Source organism: Canis aureus, chromosome 11 (assembly GCF_053574225.1).
Source record: "Canis aureus isolate CA01 chromosome 11, VMU_Caureus_v.1.0, whole genome shotgun sequence".
NCBI lineage: Eukaryota > Metazoa > Chordata > Mammalia > Carnivora > Canidae > Canis > Canis aureus.
The window spans coordinates 36,523,068-36,550,923 of NC_135621.1; the positions used below are offsets into that span (position 1 = coordinate 36,523,068).

Here is a 27,856-nt window from a genome sequence, read left to right on the forward strand (position 1 = left end):
GACGCAGGGAATTATTCCAGGTCACCTTTATGCAAGCTACTTGAGCGTGGTGGGGCATTAACCCCACACCTACCCTCTGGCCTTAAGTACAGAAAGTTTGACTCTGTGCAGGATAACTTGGCTCTAATGCAGTTGGCCTGTGCTGGGCACCCCATCTCTTGCATAAGCTTTGCTCCCTCTTGCCCACACAGGGATTGCTGCCCAAGCTTTGTCTCTCTCAAGGCCACCTGGGCAAACCTTGAGCACGCCCAGGCTTTTGCTTTCTTTTGCTTTGCCCCACTCTGTCCTAGAAGGCAGAATGGGGGCCTGGCTAAGATCATGGTGTAGCAGATTGAATAGTGGACCCCCCGAAATACTCAGAGCACCTCTGATTGGGACCTTATTTGGAAATTGGTCTTTGCAGGTATAATTTGTTAAATTAAGACAAGGTCACATGAGGCTGGGGTTGGCACTAAAGCCAATGACTACTGTTTTTATAAGATAGGAGGGGACACAGAGAGAGTAGAGAGGCACAGCTACCAGCCAAGGAGTACCAAGGATTGCCGGGAGCCAGCAGGAGCTAGGGAGAGGCAAAGAAGGCCTCTGCCCTAGAGCCTTAAGCCCTGCCAACACCGTGATTTCAGGCTGCCAGCCCCCAGAGCTGTGAGAAAACAGATTTCTGTTGTTTTAAGCCACCGAGTTTGCAGCACGTTGTTATGGCAGCCCTAAGAAACTAATACATACAGGCTCGTGTCCTGTACAACCTCGACAATATACCCAATCTCTTGGCTTCAGTTACCTATCTGTAAAATAAATTCTACCTAGTAGGTATGTTCTGAGGACACCTATAAATCAATCCACGTTAGGCATGTGTAAGGGCTCAGGAAGCTATAATTAGCTACCATTCCTGGTGTCCCGAGCCTTCTCTTTCTAACTACTCCCCAAGAGAGCACCAGAAAATCCTCTATTTCAACCACAAATCTCCCTGTTATGGACATGATATATATACACAGTAATCTGTGGACACAAGATCATTTCACAGGATGGAGAAAGGACTTGGTGATGTATGATGGAAGTCTAACCATTTTGGCTTTGCTCAAGACACACGTGAGGCAGCTGTGGGAAGCTGCCCGGGGCTTGTTGAACAGACAATGTGTGTACCTTGCCTCCAGAAGCAAGAGGCAACTAGAAAGAGATTATCCCCCACAACAAAACACATGCTTATAGTCGTGAAGAGCCAGAGCTTTCCAAGGCATCCAGCCATCCATCTACCCAAACCCATATTTTCATTTCCATATATCTAGATGACTTTAGGATGGGAATTATCATTTTAATTGTTCATCTGTATTATCTTCTGACATTTTTCTGGCACAAAGTGCTAACTTTTAAAATATCCATACATGTACTATGTCACTGCAGCCGTGAAGACATTTACAGCCTTCAACTCCAGCATTTACCCTGTTGGGAGTGACAACAAGTGAATAATCCAACAGAAGCTAAAGAATTTATGCACAAAGATGTTTACTATAATATTTCCCTTCCAATGGCCGAAAATTGTAACCACTGTAAAACGCCCATGATTAGAGGAATCATTTTATAAATTATCCACTTAGGTACGTCATTAATAAATCACAGTATATTAAGTACTCAAAAACGATACTGTTATTAAAAGTAATAAGGTGAAGACATTAGAAAAAGGATTTAAGTTAAAAAGCAGCAGATTTTGGGGCGCCTGGGTGGCTCAGCGGTTAAGCGTCTGCCTTTGGCTCAGGATGGAGTCCCACATCGGGCTCCCTGCATGGGGCCTACTTCTCCCTCTGCCTGTGTCTCTCCCCCCCCCCCCCCCCCGTGTCTCTCAGGAATAAATAAATAAAATCTTTTAAATAAATAAAGGGCAGCAGATTTCCAAATACTATGAGGACCAGGATCTCAGCTATGTAAATATATATACATATAAATGACAACAGATAAACATACAAAAACACATTCTTCCACCTTGTTTATCATTTTTCCCCCACTTAAAAATGATGATGTCGGGATCCCTGGGTGGCGCAGCGGTTTGGCGCCTGCCTTTGGCCCAGGGCGCGATCCTAGAGACCTGGGATCGAATCCCACATCGGGCTCCTGGTGCATGGAGCCTGCTTCTCCCTCTGCCTGTGTCTCTGCCTCTCTCTCTCTCTGTCTCTGTGTGACTATCATAAATAAATAAAAATTAAAAAAAAATGATGATGTCAATATAATGGGAGATCCAAAACAACTCTAAGTGTCATGGACGTTCCTGAAAGCCAGGGAAGTTCTAAAGAAAGTGTTAGATCTCTCCCCAATAATGAAGAAAAACCTCTGTAGCCACTGCTGGGGCTATTTTCTGCCAACAGATTTCTGACAAATGAGAGCACAATGAGTATGCTTCATGTCTGCATGTCTCAGGACTACAAGTTGCTTAAGTATAACTTGAGTTGCTCTTATCAAGAAGTGGTATAGGGGTGGACAGATAAAAGCTGGCACTGGAGAAAATCCAAAAGTGGGTGGAAGGAGGCAGGGGGTGGGCGTAGAGAAGGCATATCTGGGTTCTAAGGGCAGCTCTGCTGTGCTTCTTGAAATGTGGTCAGAAGGGAAAGACCACTGCAGCTGTAGACTATTAAACATGCCCACGCTCCCCATCTCCCTCCATCCCTTCTAGTGAGTCTGACATGCAAAGCTGAACCTCACTCCATAATCTCTCTGAAGACATGAAGTAAGAAGGGAATGAGCCCATGGGGGTGGGGTGGGGGTGGGAAGCATGAGGACCAAAGATATTATAGTGATTTTCCCTAGGGAAATATTTAGCATTTTGAGACTTTTTCCTTTAGATAGATAGATAAAAGCTTTGTGACAATATGGAGAGTTTGCCTAAGAAGTATGACTGTTGTGCAGAGTATTCTTATTGCCATGGTAAGCAGAAGGCATGGCCTCTAAAGATGCAGCACACACATCCAGCCTGAGTTTAGATATTAAAATTCTTTTCAAAGTCAGCCAGGCAGGATCTATGTGTGCAAGCAAATTAAAGAGCTGTAAAACCATAAGAGGGTGTTTGCAAATGGCTGTAGCTCCAAAAAGGGTCCGATGAGAAGTGGCCGGGTATGTTAGTAAGGGCTCTGGTTCTGAGCTTGCTGCCACCAGCTGTGTGGGTGACCAGAGAAGAGGAGGACAAAAATAAGCAGAACATATTCTGAGTTCCTACAATATGCCATGCTGAATGCTAGGCACTTAACTTCTCCTTTTTTGGGACCATCCTAGAACATAAGAGTGATCACTTAAAGAAAATAAATAAATAAATAAATGTCATTATTTCCATTTTACAGACGAGAAAACAAATTCAGGTAGGTATTTACTAAAGTCACACAGCTTGTGCCTGACAGATTCTGAAGACTGACATAGCAGGTTAATCTCTGAGTGTTATCAACAGAAATCTATCTGATAGAGAAGGGGAGCAGAGCAGACACCAAACACAAAAAACAGCATTTCACAATGCTAGGCCCATCCCTTAGTAAGAGTAATAATGTGAAAATATGGCAATAGGATTGAAGTCATTTAGTAATAGGAACGGAGCAGAATTACCACACCTGTCTGACTCAGATAGGTCAAAACATTGACAGAAAAGTGTTTAAACACATACACACAACAACATGGACTTTGTAAAGCAAAGTAGCTACGGCTAAGCCCTGAAGGCATCTGAACTCCTGCAAGCATCTTCACCCCTCTGTGCCCTAGTCTTCTCACTGATAAGAGGTGAAAATAGCAAGAGAACGTGCCTTGTGAGTTAATAAGGGGATAGGGTGAAAGCACCAAGTATGACGAGCCACAATTCCAAGGTACATGCGTTGTTCTCATAGTTTGTGACTTCTCTGAAATCACGGTGCAGCCTTCTTCCACTTGATAAAGCAGGGGATGATGGGTGATGGTGAGGTGCATCCCCGACTCCCTTCACAGATCCAGGCCTTCCTCGACCTTCAACTTCTAGCTCAACCCCCTGGAAGAAGCGTGTTCCCTCTCCCTTCCTTTCCTTCTTTCTCCCTCTTTTTTCCTCCCTCTTTCTCTTGTCTCAATCTCCTATAAGTTTAATGCTTTGTTTCCCAAGCCAAGACAAATGTCCCCAAGTCCAAATGGCAAAGTGCTACAGCATTAAAAGCCCTGGACCCTTTGAGGGTGAACCCAGAGTGAGGGCTCACTCAGGGACAGGCAGGCAGCTGCAGGCTAACAAGCTCTGAGACAGCCCCATGCACAAATCATGCATCACAACGCTGGGGACACGTGCCTTGGTGCCCCAAATGGCTGTGGAAGCCTGTGGGTGTCAGGATGGATCAGGGTAATGGGTCTTCAGCAGCATGGAGAAAAACCCTCTTGTCATAAGATTCAGCCTTCCTCCACATAACCGCCCCAGCTCTTGCTGAGGCCAGAAATCAATGTTCTTCAGATCAATGGTTTCTAGTAACTTTCCAATGTTTTGCCACTTAAATAATAGCCAGCTTTCTCAAATCTTGAGAAACCACAACACCTAAAATAAACACAGAAGAATTTTCCCAATGATCAAGCTTTCCTCCCACAAAACTTTATTAAACAGTTAATTCAGTTACGCTTGAATCATATGTAGATTGACATATATATGTGTCAATATCAAAAATATTAATATCTGAAAAATATTAACATATCACCATGACCTCCAGATGATCCACCAACTAAGTATGAAGTTACTCCTCCAGTAGAAGGTAAAGGAGGTCAGCATCCCTGGGATCAGGGCCGAACATCCAGAAGGGTGAGGGTGTAGGAAGCATCCATCCATAAGAGGTTCTACACAGAAAAGGCTAGTGGAGAAATCCTTCCTGGGTATCCAAAGTCAAGGGTGAGGATTTGGCAGAGAGGAGAGTCAGAACAGAACTAGGATGGCTAGAAACAGCAGAGGAGGCACTTTTGCCTTTCACTTCCTTCTGATCTCAGGCAACATCAACACTCAAGGCTTCACTTGCTTTTTCACAACGACTGTGTTGGAACCTAAAATTCTCAGTTGTTAGCTCATGAACATCACCCAAAGAAATAAGAAAATCTCACTTCCTTCCAAGTGAGGTAGGGAGCCTCAGAGGCCTGAGCTCCCATGTCTTGACAAAAATTTTCCTGGTTCCCAGGCCAGCTATATCACAGAAACAGAACCGAGCAAGTCCAGGGGAAAAAAGAATTGGGTTCCCTACGCCTCCAGGAAGCTCTTCATGGGGCACAATTTTGGCCCTGGTGTAGAGGTGGGAGGCTCAGGTATATATTTATCTACCATTCTCTGATCATATCTGACACACTGAATCTTTATTCAGCCTTCTCCTACTTTATCCAAAATCTCTATGTCTTTGGGGTAGGGGGGGTTAAAACTCCAACTGAAGGGGAGTGGGATGTGCGGATGGATGAAACATGCCAAGAGGATTGATAGTAAGTACACTGATCCCGATGAGCACATGTAATGGACAAAACTGCTAAATCGCTATATTGTACATCTGAAACAAATATAACACCATATGTTAAGAACACTGGAATTAAAATACATTTAAAAAATAAAAATAATAAAATATAACTGAAAGTAAGAAATCAAGTCTCATGGTATTTGGAAACAAGCAGTATAATGTCCCACCTAACTGACCTAATTAGCCACCCCCTTTTTTTTAATGTCCTGAATTTTATTACACCAGCCAGTCAAAGGTTTTGGCTTTCCTCTGGCTGAACAATATTAAAAATGTTAGTCAAATCCAAAATCCAATCTTTAGTTTCAATTTTCTTTTATACTCTGGCTTAAGCCTGGAATCTTCCTGCCTGTTACCAGAAACCGCAAAAGATATTTTATCCGCCAAACTTATAATGCATGGGGGAGAGGTCACAAATGATTTCTGGCTTCGATCCCCTAATGAAGTAACCAATGGGCCTCGAAAGCAAAAACCAAAGGGTTTTATTCAAAGTTCAGGCTGTATTCTTCAAATGTCCATCCAAAATAAAAGGGATTCATTACTCTCAGGACTAGATCTTATGTGACCATTGTCTGTGGATGTCAGTTGCAAGTAATGGTTCTGTGTACCTTGTGTACCCCTCAATCATCCATGCTGGTGAGACTGTGATGAGCCAGACCACTCAGAATCAGCAGGTGACCCACAGCCTCACTTCCAGTCAGCTGGGTACTGCAACAGCATCCTTAAACATTTAGCTCTCATCTCCTGGGATGTCTGGCCTGCAGAGTTACTCAAGCACAGCTGGCCAGGGAGAGTCAGGAGCAGAATCAGTGCTGGGGCTCTGAAGGGTGCAGCTGGGGGATGCATCCACATACTGGCCTTCAGAAACTACTCACACCAGAACATATTTATGGTTGTAAAACTTCATTTGGGGCAAAGAAGTAAAACAGCCCATTCCTGGGCAGCCCGGGTGGCCCAGCGGTTTAGTGCCGTCTTCAGTCCAGGGCCTGATCCTGGAGACCCGAGATTGAGTTCCATGTTGGGCTCCCTGCATGGAGCCTGCTTCTCCCTCTGCCTGTGTCTCTGCCTCTCTCTCTCTCTGTGTGTGTGTGTGTGTGTCTCACGAATAAATAAATAAAATCTTTAAAAACAAAAACAAAAAACAGCCCACTCCTGACATAGGAGTGATAATAACGGTTAGCTGCCTGCCTGTTCCAACGGGCCCTCCACCTACAACCCAAGGCCTCCCATGGTAAAGATGAGATATCCCGGGTCAGGGAGATCACGTGATGCACCTGGGGTCACCAGCTGAAATCACTGCCTCTCTATTCCATCGATGGAGGAAACGGTGGCTCAGTGATGTAACGGATTTGTGCAGGGGCACAGAGCAAAGTGGTGGGGCAGAGATGCAAACCCAGATGAATAAGATTCAAGTTCAGTCTTGCCCCCTCCACACATGAACTGCCTTCCATATGAAAGTTTCTTTTAAAACGGCGAGGGGGTGGTATGCACTGAAGAAATAGTTTTCTGAGCATCCACACTCTACAGGCCCACGGAGGTGACCAGGACAGATGCAGCCCTCTCTGAGCTTCAAGGGCCAGCAGCACCCTCCTCCTTTGGCATCTTTCTAGGATTCTTTGACAACAAGGAAACAGAGGCAAGTGACTAAGTCCCTTATCAGCTACCTGGGCACCAACTCAGAGGCTGAGATTCCTGGGATGCCTGGGTGGCTCAGTGGTTGAGCATATGCCTTCGGCTCAGGGCTTGACCCTGGAGTCCTGGGATGAGTCCCACTTTGGGCTTCCTGCATGGAGCCTGCTTCTCCTCCCTCTGTCTGTGTCTCTGCCTCTCTCTCTCTGTGTGTGTGTGTGTGTTTGTCTCTTGTGAATAAATAAATAAAATCTTAAAAAAAAAAAAAAAAGGAGGCCAAGATTCCTGTTCGCACCTCCAAGGGGGGTGGGGACAGGGGACTAGCACCTCAACAGCCATTCAGTGTTCCATCAATTAACTAATCAGCCTTTTTAGCCAGGGTAACTGAGTCCTAAGGGCCCAGAAGCTTCCTAGCTTTTACTCAGGAGGGTGAGGGGTCTGGTCTATCTCCCAAGGAATGGAGCCAGCTACCCGTTCACCCCTCTCAAATGCCTACCACAGACAGTTCTACTGAGTTCTTTCTGGAGCTTACGGTCAATCCCTCCCCGGACTGAAAGAACAGGGACTATCAGATGGCACTTCAGATTTCTCGGAAAGGAGAGGCCTCGCCAGGAAGTTGAAAGCCAGAAAGCTTTCGACCAGCTGTGCTGTCACCCTGGCCAGAGGGCCCCATGTACCCAGGGCTCTCATCAGAACAGAGGCACGGAGCTCCAAGATGCAATCAGAGAGATCAAGATCTTAGGAAAGAAACTCAAAGAGAAAGGTCTGCTCAGAAGCAAAGCTTGAGGGGCACCTGGGTGGCTCAATGGTTGAGTGTCTGCCTTCAGCTCAGGGCATGATCCTGGGGTCCCGGGATACATTCAGCTCCTTGCATGGAGCCTGCTTCTCCTCCCACTGCCTATGTCTCTGTCTCTGTGTCTCTCGTGAATACATAAATAAGATCCTAAAAAAAAAAAAGCAGCAGTAAAGCTTGATTCTACACAAATACAGGAGAAGAAACACAGAGAAGGCACACAATATATAAATGAATTTGGAAAGACCGCTTGATTCAGGAAAACTTATCTTTAGGTTTATTACACGCAAGCCATCTAGTTGATCCCAAGGACAAGGAACGTCTGGTGTAGTTAAAGACAGTGGGCTGGAGACCAGGAAGCCAGTGTTTTGGGCTGAGTTCTTCACTGGGGGGTGTGACTTTGGTGACACTCCCCCTTTCTGGGTCTCAATATCCCCACCTTTAATTAGGGGGGTTGCTTTATGTAAGATCCCTTCAGCTGCAAAATTCAATACTTCTGTAACTCTCAGCCCACTGGCTGCTCCAGGGCTCTCCCCTCCACTGCTGTGAGGTTCACCAAAATTCCACTGGCAATGCGCTCTACCAACAAACAGGCCAGCTTTTGTGGTCTCCTCAGAGCATGGTAACCACAGAAATAAACACAAATGCACCAAAAAATGTAAATGGGTCGTAAGCACTCTTATACATATGAAGTCAGCAGTGAGAAATGTATAAGAAGATTGTCTACAGATCTTTTGTCGACACACAGTTTAAAAAAAAATTTTTTTTTAAATATAAAAAGGCCCATTTGTTTGGTTCTCAACCAGGTCAGTCTTGAGCCAGCAGCATTAGAAAACTTCAGTCCCAGTCACAGCCATGGGTTGCCTCTTCCCAACACACCCATTGGAGGGAAACTGGGATCTTTCATAGAGGTATCCTCTATCCTGCCGGGGCAGCTGAGAGAAGAAGGGGAAGCTGCCCTTGGCATTGACCAATGAACTCATCATCCTGCCTGGCTCAGAAATAGAAATTGAGCATCAAACATAGCTTACCAGCGTCTCCCTGACCAGCATTTACCGAAGTTAATTTGATCGTATGAAAGTCAGGGGTGCGGACGCCTACCCAATGGGTAATGATTTACCTATCATCCCAATAATCCCCGACCACCCTACTATCTCCTGAAAGCAGGTACTAAGCACCTAAATGGGCTGGGCGCTGTCTTCCTATGGGACCCCTGGGTTGGGCTGCATGCACAACAGTGTGAATGTACTTAATGCCTCTGAACTATACACCTTTTAAATGGCTAAAACAGATTTCATGTTATGTGCACTTTACCACAATGTTTTTTAAGAAATATCAAAGAAACAAACAACAAAAAAAGTTTAGGGTGCAGCCCCAGGCACACCTAATCACACTGATGCAAAATAGAAATGCTCAGCCAGTGAACTATTTCTAGCATGTCCCCAAAATGTCTGGGCCTGATGGTAATAGCCTCTGCTCTAGCCAGAGTAACTGTGGGCCTTTGTTCAAGCATCATACCTGAAACCTTAAAAGTGAATCCACAGCCATCTCCACCCATCTCGGGGTCTCCATACCAAGGCCTAGCCAGGTGGTTTTCCAACCTGACCACTCCTCTGGACCACCTAGGGTGAGGTCCATGCAGATTCCAGGACACTCCCCACCACGCCCCCCTCCAATCAAGATCCTGATTTGATAAGTCTATCTCAAGACCCAAAGGTCTGCCCTTTTAAGTGCATCCCAGGTAACTTAGGGGGATTTAGGATGCATTAAAGGGTCTGGGAGCAATGAGAAGGGAGTAGCAAATCAGACACAGTCCTTGCAGAGTCTTTGGAAGTACCCAGAGGCATGTGGCCACAGGGACTGCTGGCAGCTCCTAGTCTCCAGGTAAGGCTGCCTGGTGCTCTCTCTCAGTTTCAAGGAAGCCCTTGACTTTGAGTCCTGGAACAAGTCAGGGCAAGGCACACGTTGAACTGCTCTCCTGCCTTTCCCCCTGCTGGTAGACAGACCATCAGCCAGAACCAGAATGCCCAGATTCCAGGGCCAACTCTCTCCGCACACAGCCACCTACCTCATCATCGAGCCTCGGGCTTTCAGACTCTGTAAAATGGGTCTGATGATACCTGCCCTGCTGCCTCCTAGGGCTGTTGTCCCAACCACGTGACCTTGGGCTCTTTACAGTCCACCTCTCTTGGCCTCAGCTTCCACATTTGTAAAGTGGGAACAAAAACAGTATCCATTTCACAAGGTTCTTATCTGCGCTACCTGGGCAATGCAAACCAAGAGCTCAACCACCAAGATGCACGCACAAAGCACTTAAGTGTTAACGATCCTTGTATTTATGGATATGTTGCTTGTAGATGTGCTTGGGAGGGAACAAATCTAAGAGACGACAACTTTCACACTCGTGTCATTGAAACACAAAATCCATGCATGCACGCCGTCCACCCTGTGATTATAAGTCATGGCCCTTTGCCTTAGAGGTGACAAGAATGGATGTGAGAAGCCAGCCTTTTGACTTCAAATGTGAGTCTCTCCAGGCAAGAGGCCAAGGGATACTTCCATCAATAATTATTGAGCACCGCTGACAGAGGGAAGGACGTGGCCTTTGATAAAGGAAGGGGCCCAACCCTGCTGCTTCCAGAGCAGACTCTCAGAAGGAAGGGAGTCACATGGTAGCTGGGTGTCTGACAGGAAGGCCTGCGGACTATGCTCCACGTCACCCCATCGAAGGCCACAGAGAACGACTCACAGATCCCAGAACACATCCAGTAATTTCTTTTCCCTCTGTCAAGCCATTCTCACTTCTGGAACTTTCTTCGCTTTCTCAGTTGCCTCAGCCATGATCCTCTTCATCTACATTTCACTGGGGCTGTGGCTCACGCATCCCCACCTGATGGAGGCAATGTCCAGCATCCCCTGATCCTATTATCCTGTGTGGGTTTCCTCAGAGCACCAGCCCTGTCCCCTTGAGCCTGAAGCCCTTGGGTCCCCCTGTCCTCCTCACTGTGACACCAGGGCCTGGCCCCTGCCAAATGCTCAGAAAACACTTGACTGAGTCCACTCAGGGGAAACCTGGAACCCAGGCACCCAGGGCTCCTCCCACCTTAGGTCCGTGGTCCTGGAGTCATTCTCAGATCTGCCTCTCTGATTCTACACCAAGTGGCTGGGTCTGGTACTACAGCTTGCACTGCTGTGACAGGAAAGGACAGAGCCTAGGGGCTGGAAACCCCAGGTTCTAGAATCACAGACCTTGGTATCAGCCTCAAGCTGTCACTTCCCACCATGTGACCCTCGATGAGCCATGGCCTTCTGACAAAACCATCCTTTCATGGACACCAAAGGACAGCACGGCTGCGGGCACTCGTTTGTGGCACACGGTAGGTGTCCCACAAATGATGTTCTCTGTCCTCTGTCCCCACGACCTGTGCGACCTGGGCCAACTCACCTTTCCCGCTACCCCCTTCTCATCCCGCAAATGAACGTTAGAAAGCATCCTCAGCTCACGGGGTGTTCCCAGGATGAGAGAAGGTAGTTCTGGGAAAGCAGGGCAGTGGGGCCACGCCCGAGCTCTCAGCACACCGCAGCGGGCCATGACGTCCACACTGTGGCCTTTCCTCCTAAACCCGCGGCCTCCTGAAGGGCACGGACCTGCACTCCCGCCTCCGTGCCCAACACTCGATGCCTGGCATGTGACCTCTGAGGTCACCCCAGGCCCACCAGCAGCCAGCTCAATTCCCGACGGGAGTGTGTGTGGACAGGACGCAGAGAAGGCATGTGGTTTGCGGTGGGTTGCACAGCTCTGCAAAGGCAGGAGGAGAAACGTGCTGCAAGTGCAGAGCGGGGGTGTCACAGATGGTGAAAGACCCCACCTGCTCACACACCTACTGGTAGGAGGAAGCTTGCTGTTAAAAATGAGTCAACTTTCTCTTCAACAAGACAACCAAGGCTGTGACAGCGACGGACAGAGACCAGACCTGGCGTGCGCGAGGGAGGAGGCACCTCGGCCCGACTCCCGTGGAACTTAACCCTTTGCGTGTGGAGTCAACGTGTACGTGCGCGGGGCCGGCGTGTGCGTGCATGGGGTTGGCGTGTGTGAGGGGAGTGCGTGTGTGCTGCGGGGGTGTGCGTGCGTGCGGGGGGTGTGCGTGCCGCGGGGGTGTGCGCGCGTGCTGCGGGGGTGTGCGTGCGTGCTGCCGGCGGGTGCGTGCGTGCTGCGGGGTTGTGCGTGCGAGCTGCGGGGGGTGTGTGTGCGTGCTGCGGGGCTGTGCGTGCGTGTGTGCTGCGGGGTGTGCGTGCGTGCTGCGGTGGGTGTGCGTGCGAGCTGCTGCGGTATGAGTGCTGCGGGGGTGTGCGTGCTGCGGGGCTGTGCGTGCGAGCTGCAGGGTGCGTGCGGGGGTGTGCGGGGGTGTGCTGCGTGCTGCGGGGTGTGCGTGCGTATGCGTGCTGCGGGGGGGTGTGCGTGCGAGCTGCTGCGGTATGAGTGCTGCGGGGGTGTGCGTGCGTGCTGCCGGCGGGTGCGTGCGCGCTGCGGGGTGTGCGTGCGTCCTGCGGGGTGTGCGTGCGCGCTGCAGGGTGTGCGTGCGTGCTGCCGGCGGGTGCGTGCGCGCTGCTGGCGGGTGCTGCGTGGGGTTGGCGTGCGTGCGCGCGGGGCCAGCCGGGGGAGCACCCGCGTTGGGGGATCCCGATTGCACCCCCGCACAGGGGCCGCCACACCCGTCAGGTACGTTAGCCGGGGCCCAGGTCAGTGTGGCAAACGCGAGTGGGCGGGCAGGCGGCCCAGCCCCCGCCCTGACTGCGGAGTTTCTTCCGCAATATCGTCCTTCCGCCAAGTGTAAGGCGATGTTATGAGGCACCATGGACAGCACCGCCCGGCCTCGGGCTCCCAGCACAGCGTGGCCGCGGGACCCACACCAGCGCCCGCACGGCCGTCCCTATGACCGGGGCCGACGGCCACATCCTCCCCCCGCTCCACTGTCGGCTCCTCCCGGACGTGAGCTTTGCTCCCACTCAGTCCAGCAGGTCTGCGGGCCCCCGACGGCCCCCGACGGCCCCCGACGGCCGGTGCTGTGCTCCGCGACAGAGCGACGGGTCGGGTCGGGTCGGGGCAATGACAAGATCGAATCGGGCATCTGCTGCGCGCTTCTCTAAGCCTTACAGCAACAGCTCAAAATGGACAATTTAGAGATCAGTCTGTGAGAATGCTGTCCACAGGCCCTGATGACGGGCCCCTTAAACCAGTTCCACCCATCGTATTTGCCGTTGTCTTTCGTTCGGAATATACAACGTTCTGACAACCCGAGGAGGCTCGTGCACTGAGCTCTGCTATCTAACAAGGTAACGCCAGGAGGGTCTCTATCCCTAGAATTTATTCCCTCAGAATAACCAAGTTGACAAGTCTGTTGTGTTTACATTTAGAAACTAGTACCTTTACTCAGGTGTGTGGAATATGGAACCAGACTCGTGGGTTCCAAGCTGCGCTCTGCCGCATCCTGGCTCTGGGGCCATGGTTACTGGCCTCCCTCCACCCCCGCCTCAATTTCTTCATCCGTGTGGGAATAATAGTAATGCTGCTCGGGGCTGTTGTGGGGATTAAGGAGCTTTCCAAGAGCACTTAAAAGAGCAGGTGGTACACTTGTGAGTACTTATTAAGGAAATACTTAATAAATGTAGCTCCATACATCACACAGCACTGCCTTAAAGAGCTAATGACCTGCTTTCATTGTAAAGATCTCCAAGGGTAGGTTTCAATTTTTATTTTAGAAGGGGAAAGGCAGTAAAGGCAGTACAGAACACTGGTTAAGAACGCAAATGATCAAACCCCATTGCCTGAGATGCGCAGCTCTGCCTCTGACTTCCTGTGTAACCTTGGGCAAGTCACTTAATCTCTCGGAGATTTAGTTGGTTCATCTAATGAAATGGAGCTCAAACTGCCTTCAGCCTTAAGTGAGTTAATAATGTGAAACACATAGAAAGTAATAGCAAAGTATGACAGTTTGCTGCTGTCATTGTAGCTCTAGGGGAGGTCCTGGCAACAACTGTCACCACTGTCATATTTGTAAAATGTCAAGATGACATTTGAAGTTCTGGAAAACAACTAGGTAACCAGCCACAGGCCACTCTCACCCAACCCAGCTCTGTTCACAGTTCCTGGCTTGTAGCACACCAGTGAAGGTGAAGCAAGCAGGATTCAATTAAAATCGGCCAGGTTTGCTGTCCCAGTCCCCCCTGTCCCCATCCTGTGGCAAGGCTGAGAGCTAAGGAGACAGAAAAGAAGGGCTGATGCACAGACAGAAGCCCACTGGTACGGTATGTCTGGCTGTTCCATGGTGACAGTTAGCAGAGCAGCAGTGAGCTGCGGTGACAGAGAGCCTGGTGCTCCCACCCACCACCACCATCACCCCCACCACCCCCAGTCCAAGCACAGAAGCATCCACAAGGCGGGAAGGCAAGGAGCCCCCAGCCTCAAAGAGCAGCCTGGGCATCCAGCCCCCAACCCTCTGAATCCTGGTGTGCAAAGGCAACAGACAGAATGATCCTTCCCTGTGGTGACCTGCCCTGGGAGGCCTTGAAACCTTGTACCCAGCTCGTGGGAAGCCCCACTGCAGACTGGAAACTCGCTCACTGCATCCAGGAGGGAGGCAGAAGGGTCACGGGAGAGCTGGTGCCCGAGGAGAGCTTGGGAACGTCTCACTGCGGACAGAACGACACAACATAAGACAGTATTTGGGGGGCACCTGGGTGGCTCACTGGTTGAACATCTGTCTTTGGCTCAGGTCCTGATCCCAGGGTCCTGGGAGTGAGTCCTGCATCGGGTTCCCTGAAGGAGCCTGCTTCTCTCTCTCCCTGGGTCTCTGCCACTCTGTCTCTCATCAATAAATAAACTCTTTTAAAAAAAAAAATTTTTTTTTTTCAGCAGGAGTTGAACTAGAATAGAGGTGCTACAGGTACTCCACAGAGGAAGAGTTTCCTACAGGAGGGAGCTGGGTCATGAAAAATTTAAGAAAATGGCAAAGGAGGCAGGGAAGGGGTTGTGGTGACAGCAGGCCCTGCACACCCAGGGAGCACCCTTCTAACCAAAGGGAAGCCAATCACTGAAAATAAACCTTTCTCTGCCTTCTAAGAAAGGACTGCATTTTTCTGCCAGATCTCATTCAGTCTCACGGGTATTCTGTGATTGTACTTCCCTGTCTACCTCAAAATGCCCCAGCTTGTTGGTCACCCTCAATCTTGGGTACATTTTGCCTAGCCCACGTGATGTGGCCAGTCTGACGCATGTGACTCAATTTCCCAAAGGCTCCCACAGCTTTAACGTGGCTGGCTTAAGTGGCTACAATATCTTTTTTTTTTTTTTTTTTTTTTAAGATTTATTTATTTATTTATTCAGAGAGAGAAGGAGACAGAGAGGCAGAGACACAGGCAGAGGGAGAAGCAGGCTCCATGCAAGGAGCCCGATGTGGGACTTGATCTCGGGTCTCCAGGATCACACCCCCGGCTGCAGGCGGCGCTAAACCCCTGTGCCACCGGGGCTGCCCTACAATATCTTTATTTAAAGACATCAGCAAATTTTGTCTCTGGAAAATTGGTCCTGCTGGAGAACCTCAGATTTAAAGGTATAGGAAGAAAAGTTCACAGACATACAGGAATGTGCATGTATGTGTGTGTGAGAGCATACATGTGTGTTTACACGTGTACATGTGTGTATGTTTTAGCTCACCTAACGAGAAGAGCTGCCTTGAGCTGGATACTTAGGACTCTGCAAAGGTATAGGGTTTCTCAGGCTTGGGTAGGGTGAGGCAGATTCTAAGGCTCCATTCCAGTTCAGCACAGAGAAAGGTGCTGGGGCCCACTGGTGACGTGTGAGGGGTCACACTAGGAGAGATGGGAGGTGTGTCTGTTGGTATCTGGGTTAGCCCAAAGGACGCCCCCCCGCCCCGAAAGTTCTCCTGAATAATCCTGAATAATCATCTGAACTCAAATGGGGTGGGGTTTTAAAAAATCTCTAAAGGCCTATTAGTTCAAACATTCTGAGCCCCAAATTATATAAAAGCCACTCTCATGCATTCAAAGCTGTACCTTTGTAAGCACTAGTGGCACAGTGGTGTGCATAGCTGCCTCCCCAAGCAGTCCTTCCACTGCAATCAGAGGAAAAAATATGCTGTTTGTGTTGAGAAGAACCCCGCTGAACCCAGTCCTACACACTCCCTGGCAAGCCTGTGCCACAAGCCCCAGGTCATGAGGGCTCTCCTCGGTGGGACCTGGGGTTTGGGGATGGAGAAATAGTTCCCCAGAAACTTGGCCAGCCTGTGGAGTCACTATAACTTCTGTGAGACTCTAAAAGCAATTCCATTATATGCAGCTTTCACTTTACAGACTGACTGCCCTCAATGCAACTTTAAAAGGAAAAGAGAAAAGGGAATTTCACACAAGTGAAATCATGACTTCTCTGGAGTTGAAGACAGTGCTTCAGAGAGGGAACTGAGAAAGGAGTGATTTATGAGAACTGTGAAACCTCAAGACCTGTCTGTGAGAACATTCTAGATTCCTGTTACAGCAGTGACTTTCAGGCTCAGAGTCAGGACATCAACATCACACAACCATGAATGGTTTCCAAGCCCTGTACTTTCTTTTCTTTTTCTTTTTTTTTAGATTTATTTGAGAGACAGAGAAGAGAGAGAGGCAAGAGAAGAGGGAAAGAGAATCTCAAGCAGACTCCCTGCTGAGGGTAGAGCCTGACATGGGGCTTGATCCCACAACCCTGACTGAGATCACGACCTGAGCTGAAACAGAGTCAGATGCTTAACCAGTTGAGCCACCCAGGTATCCCTGAGTTTGATTCTTTCCATGCTGCAGCAATGCTGACCAGGCATACTGTGGTAGGTGGGGTGGGCCTGGGTTGGAGAATCTGGAATGTGGACAGGCCCTAGACAGTAAAGTCAAAAGAAGGTACACAAAGAAAAAGGAATGTAGTCCCCACGCTGTCCATCCCACTTCTCCAAGAAACTCAGTCCACGTGGGTGTTTCTATCCCAACTTCTCGGCAACCACTCCCCACCTCGAGTTCACACAGCTGGGGGACAGGCTACCACTGCTCAAGAAGAGAATGGTATGCTGTGCTCCTTCGTCTCTCAGAGATGACCTGGGCAGCTGCCCAATCTCAAGGGACTGCCAGGAAGAACAACAAATCAGCAACTACAGAGTGTCCTGGGCCCGAATTAGCCATTCCTCAGGGCCCTGGCATCCTCACACATTCACTCCACCTCCCCAACCCAGTCCCTGCTGCCTGCAGATCCCTCCGATGCTGGTGGCAGTGAGTCTCCTGTTCTGAGCCACAAGCAACACACAGTAGGCAATTTACTCCTAAAAAAACTGGGGGCTGTAGAGGGCAGTCTGCAGAGTCTGTTCCAGGATGGAAGCTCAGAGGCATCCACGGCTGGTTCTGACTACTGCCATTGCTGGCCGCCAGGAAGCCTCAAGTCCCCACCAGCAGAGGTCCTCCCTCCCCAGGGTGAAAGGCAAACATCTTATTGGGGGAAAAAACAATCCACTGGCAAAGGATAAAGGATTTCCATCCTGCACAATCCCATCCTTAGGCTGACTTGGGGAGAAAATGTGTAAGACTTGATGGGGCTTAACCTAGAGAGGGAACTAGGCTCCAAAAGCCTTGAGCAGTCAAGGCTGACAGGAACAACATCATAAAAATAGCAGTTAAACGTTTTGCACCCCTGCTGTCCACTGGGCACTGGTTCAGACTTTAGAACTCCTATCTCACTGAATCCTCTCAACAACACTAAGAATAAGAAGTAAATACTATTATCTCTACTTTATAGGTAAGAAACTGAGGCAGTGGAAGATTCAGTGACTTGCCCAAGGCAACACACGGTTCATTCATTCCTTGAACATATATTTATTTCCCGTGTGTCTCCAGCCACTGTACCAGATCGGGAGCATAGAGTGGCTACGCAGTGGGAAGCCACATGTGACCCCTCAGATGGGCCAATCTGCAAAGGGAAACATTGCGTCAGCTGAACCATGAGAACACATGGAGGAGGCCCCCCCAGGGGAGACAGGCCTGTGTTAGAGTGCCCTGCTCCTTAGAGCTGCAGGAAGGAGGGGAGGCTGGAGGGAGATCTGGTCCTGCTGGATAGCATTTCTGGGACGTGGGACACCTCCCTCCTGTCTGAGTCAGCCTCATCTTCAATGCCACCTCAGTGCCTCCATGTAGCAGGGTCTCATGACTGGGGAACTTCCTCTGCCCACACCTCAGTAGTGGCCCCCTGAATCCCTCATGCAGCAGGTAACTGGGCGCCAATGAGAGAGCAGTCCACAAGATATGTCTGCCAGCCCCTGCACATCCCAAAGTCTGGCAGAGCCTACACTGTCCTTCCTGACTCACAACCCAATGCAGCCACCAGAATCCCCTTCCTATGTGCTAAAACCCACCAAGAACAAACATTGAAAGCTCTTCCACCAAATCCAGAACCAGAACACCATTTTCAATGGGCCACACAGAGCCCAAGACAGGGGACCGGGAGGGGGAGGGGCTATTCTCCAACTAATCATGGAGAAAGTCAAGTCTAGATGGCTAGAACAAGCTGGAATTACACCTGTGGAAAAAGAAAGTACTACTATTGAATGTAACCTGCGTAAAGTCACAGAGGTAATCAAGGTAAACCAAAAGAGGTTTTTAAGCTTGTGATGTGACTCAGAGACTACAAATGCAGGAAAAAGATAAAAACCTCTGGGCTTTTTCATGAGCACAGAATCCCACGAGGGAGCGTGAAAAGGATTATGATGGAAGAGAGAGTAACACGTTGAGTGTCTAGTCTTTAGACGTGGCCTCAATCAATGCTATCAACCCATTTAAACTACACAGCCATTCTCTACAAGGCGAGTTCTATTCCTAAAATGGCCACTTTACAGGGGGGAAACTGAGGCACCAAAATGTTAGGTAAAGACACCGTAGAGAGCTAGAAATACCTCTCGAGCCCATGCCACAGTTCAAGGTTCCAGGAAGCAGACAAATGCTCAGCCACCATGAATCATCACTTCTCTTGCCTAACGGAAGTGTGAGAATTCACAAAGCAATGTCCCTCCTCATGCTCAAGCAGGATGTCCAAAGATGGAGCCCTGATGCGACTTAGCTATGTGACCGTGGGTCAGCCAAGTAACCCCTCTGGTCTTCTAGCATCTTCCTCTGTGAGATAAAGGTTGGATAAATAATGCCCAAAGTCCCCTTGAGCTCTAAAAAGCTACAGCCAGACTGGGTACAGTCACCTTTCACTGGGCAATTAATTTGAAATCATTGAGAAATATGCAAACGTATCTGAATTCAACACCCTCAACCCAACCAACTTGCCAAATAATAGGAAAACAGTTGCTTCAGCCAGAGGAGACTTTTAAAGTTCTTTTCTGGTCCAGAGGGCCAGAGACAGGCAGACCCAGACAGGCCACGAAAAGGCTCTGGCCCCTGCGTGGGCCCTGCACTACCTCTTGTCAGAGTGACTGAGGAGCAGGGGCATGGCCTCATTTTCCTGTTTTTATAGCACTGCAGGTAACCCTGAGGGATTCAAAGCCTGAATCCTATGCTGATTTGTCCACCTGAAGCCAGTTTTCCTGGTCCTGCCCAGTCTACCTCTCCAGACCAGTAGCCCTCTCAGGCCACCCAAGGGGCCACCCCAGAAAGCCCCCATTGATTTGCCAATTCTGTGTAGATGACAACACAGAGGACTGCAAGGAATACCCCCAGGGCCATTCTTCACATCAACAGACTTCCTTGAAATGAGGCCTGGAGCAGGGAGAGGACAGAAGAAGCACTAAAGACAGAGCGGAGTATAGCGCTATCAGGTGCTGACAGTACAAGGGCTAGAGTCCCACAGACGCAAGTTCAAATCCTTCCTCAGCCTCAGCCTCCCTAACTCAAAAATGGGCCTTAAAATGGGACATACTTCATAAAACTGCAATAAGGATTAACTGGAAGTTGTGTGGTGATGCACAGTGGCTGGCACCAAGCAGGCATTTAATAACAAGAAAACAGGAAATCTGGGGCATTGTTTCTATCAGATTGCAGCAGAGGGAAATCATTTCCAATTCAAGCTGCTAGTGACCTGTGAATCATTGCCATTTCAAGGTTCAGAAATCTTTCATTGTGCTGTGGCAGACACCTGACTTGCCCCCCGCCAAATCTGATCTTTCTAACATAGGATGAGATATGGAGTAGGGCACTTGGGCATTTGCAGTAAAGACTAGAGTTCTCACCTTTCCTTGCAGAGGGGAGGTCACATGACCCAGCTCCAGCCAATGGCATGTGAGCAGAAGCACCACCTCAACTTCCAGGACATACCAGCCCTTGGAGGGGTATAGATGTAGTGGAGAGCCATCTTGGACCACACAGATAAGGTTAACATTCTAGGGGCTGCAGAGCAACAACATGGAAGGAATCTAGGCCTCTGACACCATGGAGCTACCTCAGCGGCCCAGAGCAGGATATTTGTGAGAGAAGAACTTCCATCCTTTGTAAGCCACTGTTATCTTGGGAACCAGTAGCAGCAATCAAAACTGGGACCTAATACACTCATGTTTTCCCGTCCAGTTTTCCCATCCAAAGCTCATAAGTACCAGGTGAGGTTGGTAAAATTATCTCACTCAGCTCATAGATGAGGGAAAGGACCACAGAGAAGCTAAGTGATCTGTTTAAAGGCATAGCCCCAAAGTGTCTCAGCTCCAATTCTAGGTTACAGATCACTTCTATTCCAGGCTGTGTCCCCAAGGAACACTGCTGACTGCAGCAGAATTCAATTCACAAAAAATTCAGAGTGCCTCCTGGGACCTCGGCATCCTGCCAAGTCCAAGAGACACAAGATATATAAACTGTGGCCCCTACTTCAGGGAACTAACAATCTAATAGAAGATTAATAATATAGGGTTAACACCTTCCTTTTGAATAGTGGTGATAGTTCATGAAAGGTTTCCTTGTTCATTATGGAGTAGCAGAACAAGGACACCAGCTGCAGAAACTAAGCTTGGAGAGGTTAAATGACTAATCCAAGATCACTCCATAACTGGGAGAATTGGAACTAAAACCCTTACCTTCTTCTAAATTCAAGTCCAGTGTCTTCTCTGCTACCCAACTATAAAGCACCATAAATTACTGGTGTTGCCTGCTAAGCCATCCCAACCCACCCCTATTTCAAGATGCATTCTTGGTACCAATCCTTGTTTCTTGTTTAAGTTTTAATTCACCCCACACAAGGCAGAGTTTATAGAAGGCACCATAAGCCCCACCAATAGCTCAACAAGTGCTCTGCCATGTTGAATCCCTGGATTAACTCTAACAGCTATGCCTTTCTATGTATTAACAGCGGATAAATTGCAAACAGAGTTAAGTAGAACATTAATACAACTGCCCTCTTTTTTTCCAATAGTAGTTCAGTTTTCTACAGGCCCTTGTTGTACATCCAGATCATTGCTAACCTGGACTATAAACTAATTAATTAAACACCCAACCTTGACCATTAAGACTCTGCTTGATCTACCCCTTGCCTACCTCTCCCATTCTACCCTAGCCTACCATTCCTCTGACATGCCAAGCTTATTCCCACCTCTGGGCCATTATCCTTGGTGGAACCTCAGGACTTCACATGGCTTACGCCTTCACATCCCATTCACATCAGCTAAAAAGTCTCTTCTTCAGAAAGCCTAACATAACCATCCCTTCCAAAAGAGCTTTTCCGATCTTTATTCCCTAACCCTGGTTTAACGGCATTCTTCACTACCCAAAATTATGTTCTCTACCATGGTGTGTTTTCTGATTGACAATCTGTCCCGTCAGAATGGAAGCCCCATGACAGCAGGGACTTTGTTTAGTTCATTGCTCTACCTCTAGCATCTGGAACAGAGCCTGGCACAGAGTGAGTACTCAGTAAGTATCTGAAAAATAAGTGGATAAATTCATTTGTTCAATATTTACCATGCGCCAAGTACTGTGCAAAGCTCTGAAAACACATATTTAAAAACAAACAAACAAGCCAATGATCCTAGCCGTGAGTTCCCAGCTGAGAGAGGGAGCTGCCTACAGAGGCGTCCAAGGCCAAGAATGCCAGAAGAGAGTACCGCAGTGTTCTGGAAGCACACGGGAGGGAGCACCGCCCTACCCCCACCCCAGTACTTGACCCTGAGGAACCACAAGCCCTCCCTTGCTGGAGACAAGGGTTCCACATGGACACCAGCTGGAGAATCTAATCCCATCCTTTCTTTATGCTGGCTATCTGACTCTTCTGTTTAGGGAGCAGTTGCCCACACACAAGATTAAAGCCATTAAAAAATTCCCATTTTTAAAAATTGAGATATAAGTGACATATTACATTAGTTTCAGTCGTACAACATAACAACTCAATATTTGTAGATATAGAGAAATGAGACCACAATAAGCCTGCTTCCACGGCTTCAGATGGAAGTGCACATCTGTCACCACATGTAGCTCCAAGTGTTTTTCTTGTGATGAGACCTTTCAGGACCTACTCTTTGTAACTTCCAAATCAGCAATATAGTAATACACTAAGTCTAGTCACCATGCTGTGAACGACATCTCCAAGACTGACTTTTTTTAACTGCCAAGTGTGCACCTTTAACCACTTTCCTGCCTTGCACCCAATCCCAATCCCATCCCAGGAACTATTCAGAACAATTTTGGGAAAGTCTCTACTAGACAAGTGCCTGGAGCCCGAGGACTGGGAATGAAGAGTTTCTGTGTAAGGAAGGGGTGGTGGCACAATGAGATTAATTTTACATACTCTGTGATGGGAATGGGGGCAGAGAGGAGACAGGCATAATAGCCCCCAATCTGCAGGTAGAGGGATTGGGCGCTTTGTTTCCAGAAGCCTCATTCAGATGCAAAGGCCTCGGGAGCCCTGGTGGCCCCACTTTGGCAGGCCCACCAGCTGTGATATGTCAGTTCTTTCCTTTATTTACTGAGGCTGCTAGACAGACAAAAAGGCGGAGGGAGATGCTTTGTGAAAGCTGAGACTGAAATATTGATGAAGGACAGTAATTGCACATCCCCATGACAGGAGGATAGGAGCTGCGGCTGCGGCTGCCGGAGAAGGTTCTCTCTGCCCATCAGAGCTGCTCTTTCCACGGCTTCAGATGGAAGTGCACCTGCAGCCAACCCTGGGCCTGGGCCTGCGGTCCCAGCCCTGAAGCGCCCTCCCCACTCTTTGTGCCCCCCCTCCTCCCCACAGGGATGCCACCTCCCTGTGGAGCCTTCTCCCATGGCCATTGCCTGCACTGGCTTAGAATCACAGAAAAGCTGCAATGAGAAGCCAGAAGGAAGTTTCGAGATGAAGCAGTCAGTCCCACGTTCTCTGGGAGGCAAACCTAATGTCCACGAGGTGGAGTGACCTGGTTTCCATGCCCCTCCCCTGGCTTTCCTCCTTCCCATCCTGTGTTTACCCTCCTTCTAGGTTAAAGGCCACCCTGCCTCCCTGCTGGCTGCTTCCCTTCACTCAGCAAACATTCCCCTTGTCTCCTGCCCTCCCTTCATGGTCAAGCTCTGCCCACTTGACAAACCTCCATTCCTCTCCAGTCTCCCTGCCTCTCACCCCTCCACCAGCACCTGGGCTCAGCCCCGCTCACTGCCAGGCTGTTATGCAAGACCCATCATGGTGCCCAGGGGACCTCTTGTCCCTACATATCCTGCTCCCGTGCCAGCCTGACCACCACCTCAGATCCACCCCCCACACCTAGTCCAAGACTGAGTCCGAAGTCCTCAGGAGGGCCGTAAGCCCTCCCTGAGCTGGCTATTCCAGCCTTAGGGGTCCTTGCTGTGCATGTACCCCACCCCTTCTCTCTGACCAGTCCTGCCTTACAGCTGTCTCCCCTACCTTGGGTGAGCCTCTGTTCCCTGAAAAAGATGGGTGCAAGTCCCAACTGCTGGGTACCCATGAATGTGACCTTATTTGGAAAGGTCTTTATACATATAATGAAGTCTAGATGAGGTCACACAGGGGCAGGGCAGGCTAATCCCCTGACTGGCACCCTTATAAGAAGGGATTCTGGACATAAGACACGCAGAGAAGACAGAACACATGGGGAGAATGTCAAGTCAAGACAGAGGCAGAGACCTGCAGGAATGCATATACAAGCCAAGAACACCAAAGACTGCCAGCAATCGGCAGAAACTGGGAAAGAGGCAGGGGAAAGATTCTCTCCTCTGGAGCCTCCAGAAGGAATCGACCCTTGACTTCAGACTTCTAGCCTCCAGAACTGTGACAGAATAAAGTTCTGTTGTCTCAAGCCATCTAGTTTATGGAAATCTGTTCTGGCAGCCCTAGGAAAACAGGGGCTTTGGAAGTGAACCCTGGCTTCTGATGTTAGCTCCAGCACTTCCCAGCTGAGCCACCTGGAACAGGTCCCCCGAGGTCTGTGAGCCTTGGTTTCCCCTCTGTACAATGGGGTACCATGTTCTCTTGGGTATTTTTGATAATATACTTAACTAATTTGCATAGAAGATAAATAAGCATCACTGCTGTTATGAGGACTCCTTTTTCTGGGAGGTCTTCTTGTCCTTCCAAAGCTCATCCCAGGGATATCCTCCACACACTGCACCTCTCAGATCCCAGTGAATGGAGCCCCCCCGCCAAGTATTCCAGGATCAGCTGTTGGGGTGCTTCCCCCTCCTGGGCTCAGTAATCCCTTCTCCCTGGGGCAGGGCTCCCTTCCTGCCCAGCAGGCTTGAGAGGGCTCCGTACCCCCTGCCCAGAGAGCAGCAGGGGGGCTGAGCCTCCCTGGAGACTTCTTCTTGAGCCAGCCAGCACCCAACCTGTTGCTTTTAAAGACAGGCCCCTTGCCAGCTCCATCTGCCTCAGGGACAAGCTGTTTAATGAAGCGAGAGTTGGCTCCAGGGAAGACAATGAATTTTAATGCTTCAGGACAGCAGGCATGGTCCTGAGGGGCTTAGACATGGTGGAGCCCAACCCCCTCCCTCCTCCACACCTGAGCTCCAGGGGGCTGGGTGACTTGCCCAAGGTCACACAACTGGTTAGTGGCAGTCAGTTCCAAAACTAGAACCAGCTGTCACTCCAAGTCCTATGAAGAACAGCATCGCTGGTAAAAGTCAAAAATATGCAGAGAGGAAGACAGGAAGTGAGAGGGAAAGAGGACAAGGGAGAGGGGTGTACCACCAGTCTAGAAAGTGAGCAAAAGATTTCTTTCTGGGTCATTCCAGATTAGTGGAATTTAACCCGTAAGTCTAAAAAGTGAAGACCCTATTACAAAAATATATTTCCCTCTCCTCTTCAAGTCCTCCTTACCCTACTAATCTTCACTCCCCATTCTTCCAAAGATACTCCTTTCCCTGGGGTTCCATAAAAGGGAGGGCCAATGACCTGATGTAGTGATAGCAAAGGAACAGCTTCCCTGCCCTCTGGAGAACAGACCCTTGATTACGTATGACCTGCCTCCCTAACGTGGCTGGGATCAGAGTTTCCTACCCCAAATGCTTAGCATTAACGGAGAACCTGAGACAGCCCATGACCCTGAACACTATATGCCTAAACCCAGAGCTGAATGAACAAACATATCAGTGATTGAGAGGACAAGTGAATGAAATCAACAGTTCTGATCACAAGCTTAGAAAATGGGTTTCCTAAGAATTCAGTAACTCACCTCCCCCAGCAACCCCAGTGCAGCCTCAACTCAAGCTCCTCCTTCTCCTAACTCTGCATGGGAAAAACAATACCAAACAATGTAACTGACTGCTCAGGGTCAAAGGTTCCGGTCCTGGCTCCAGCCCACAAGAACCCTAATGGAGCCACGTGGGACGAGCACATGAAGACCCTCCAAAGGCAGCTAGTGTAGGCACTTCCAACTGGTTTTTAAGTCATGGGAACCTCCATTAAAAGAAAACCTTGGGCAGAAAAGCCGTCTCAGACTGAGATAGAAACAGCTGTTCAGGTGGGAAGGGAGGAGATGCTTCCTTCTCCCATCCTCCATCCTCACCAGGAGCTCCTGAGATTTCTCTGTGGAACCTTAGGCTCCCTGATACCCAGGTGACAAGTCCCGATCTGGCAGCAGAGGAAAGGGAAGGTGAGAGCAAGGGACATACTCTCGGTCATCATGAGAAACATCCCTGCTCCTGGCCCATTCTCACCTCCAACCACTGCACCAAATTCCAGTGAGCCACACCCACCAAAAAGGGCAGTTGCTCAATAGCATCCTTGTGCCTCTGTGCCCTTGCATATGCTGTTCACTCTCCTCAGCTTGTCCCTCCTCTTCCACCCATGGTCCCTCTTGCTGCCAATGGTGGACAGACTCTAAGATGACCACCAATGTTCCCCAGCCTTGTGTAATCGTCCTTACCTCCCGAGTTTGGGTTAGCTTAGCAACTTGCTTCTACCTAATGGAGTATAGTAAAGGTGAGGAGATGTCTCTGTGGTTGCATTACATGAGATTGCTACTTCCATTTTGCCATCTCTCTTTCTCGCTGGATGGCTTTGATGAGGCACATCCCCATGTTGTGAGTTGTCTAATGAAGACACACGTGGCAAAGAACTGAGGGCTGCCTCCAGCCAACAAGCAGAAGGAACTGAGGCCCTGGATCCAACAAACAGCCTGGAAGGAACCAAATCCTCCCGGCAACCACAGGAGCTTGGAAGCAGATCCTTCCCCAGTCAAGCCTTCCGTTGAGACCCCAGCCCTGCTGACATCTTCACTGCAGCCTATGTGAGATCCTGAAGCAGAAGACCCACCTAAGCCATGCCCATACTCCCGGTCAACAAAAGCTATGAAATAATAAATGTGTACTGCTTTAAGCTGCTATATTTGTGACAATTTGTTACAAAGCATTGATAACTAATATACTACCCTAAGGAATTACTACTGTGTGCCTTGTAAACTCAGCTCAAAGGGCACTTCCTACATGAAGCCCTCCCTGAAAGGTTAGGCACTCCCTCCATAAACACCATGGCCACCATCATCTCTGTTTTCATCCATCTTGGTCATCACAACTAACATTTCTTAAGGACCTACTCTATGCCAGGTACTGTACTTGGTGCTTTACATCTACAGTCTTAGTGGAACCCTTGGGGATAGGAGTTCTGATCTTTCATGCAACAAACTTTACTGAGCATCTACTATGTACCAGGGTTTCTGCTAGGCACACCCAAGAGTCAGAGAAGGAGACAGTAGGAACAAGACCCACAGCTGCTCATTGTTTGCTGTCCTGGAGCTCGTTTTCTAATGAAGGGAGACAGAAAAGAAACATGAAACACAGATAATCTCAGAGAATTTTAAGAGCCAAATGAGGGGCTTGGGGAGCTGCTCTAGGTCTGGGCCATCAAGGAAAAACAAAGTCTCTTTCAGGAGCTGACACTGCAGCGAAGCCCTGAAAAAGAAGACAGACAAACAAAGACCCAAGGGAAGCACAGGGCAGATGGGATAGGCAGGCCCTGGGGCAGGAACAAGCTCAAGCTCGGTGTTTTCATCTTGTCTCACCAACATAGTCTACAGTCTCAGGCCTGGTAAGGCAGGGTCTGGGCCCTGTACCAGCTGGAGCAGCTCAATCAGGAGCTTTCCAGAAATGCAGAACTTCAGCCCAGCTCCAGCCCCACTGAATTAGGGTCTGCCTTGTAATGAGATTGCCTGTTGATCCATATACATGTGCAAGTTTGTGAAACTGGTCTATTACACTTGAAAAAATACTTGTTGAATGAATGAATGAACAAATGAATGAATGCCCCTAAAGATCAAATTTCCAACTTCAACTGCACCCCTCCCGGCACCCAGACAGCCTCCCCGTCCCTGGCGGGAGGGAGGGTGTCAACTTCACACCCTGTAAAGCAGGCTGACAACTGTCAGCACAATGTGAAAGGGGACCGCCAGCCCACTTTGGGGTCAAAGCAGCCAGGAGCTGCCCCACATCAAGTCTTTTGCAGCCCCCATCTGCCTCTGCCTCCCTGCTCACCCCCAGCCTCACATGGAGC

General features: G+C 49.1%; 1 protein-coding gene and 1 long non-coding RNA gene across 6 annotated transcripts in view; one reads left to right on the forward strand and one right to left on the reverse strand.

Annotated features, from left to right (window-relative positions):
• Window positions 1-27,856, reverse strand: part of CHST11 (carbohydrate sulfotransferase 11) — a 259,266-nt gene that overhangs the window by 146,938 nt on the left and 84,472 nt on the right. The window lies entirely within an intron of this gene.
• LOC144323878 (uncharacterized) lies at window positions 13,291-26,671 on the forward strand. The gene is made up of 3 exons (XR_013389231.1): window positions 13,291-13,515; window positions 16,528-16,698; window positions 17,708-26,671. It is a non-coding gene; the product is annotated as an uncharacterized LOC144323878 (long non-coding RNA).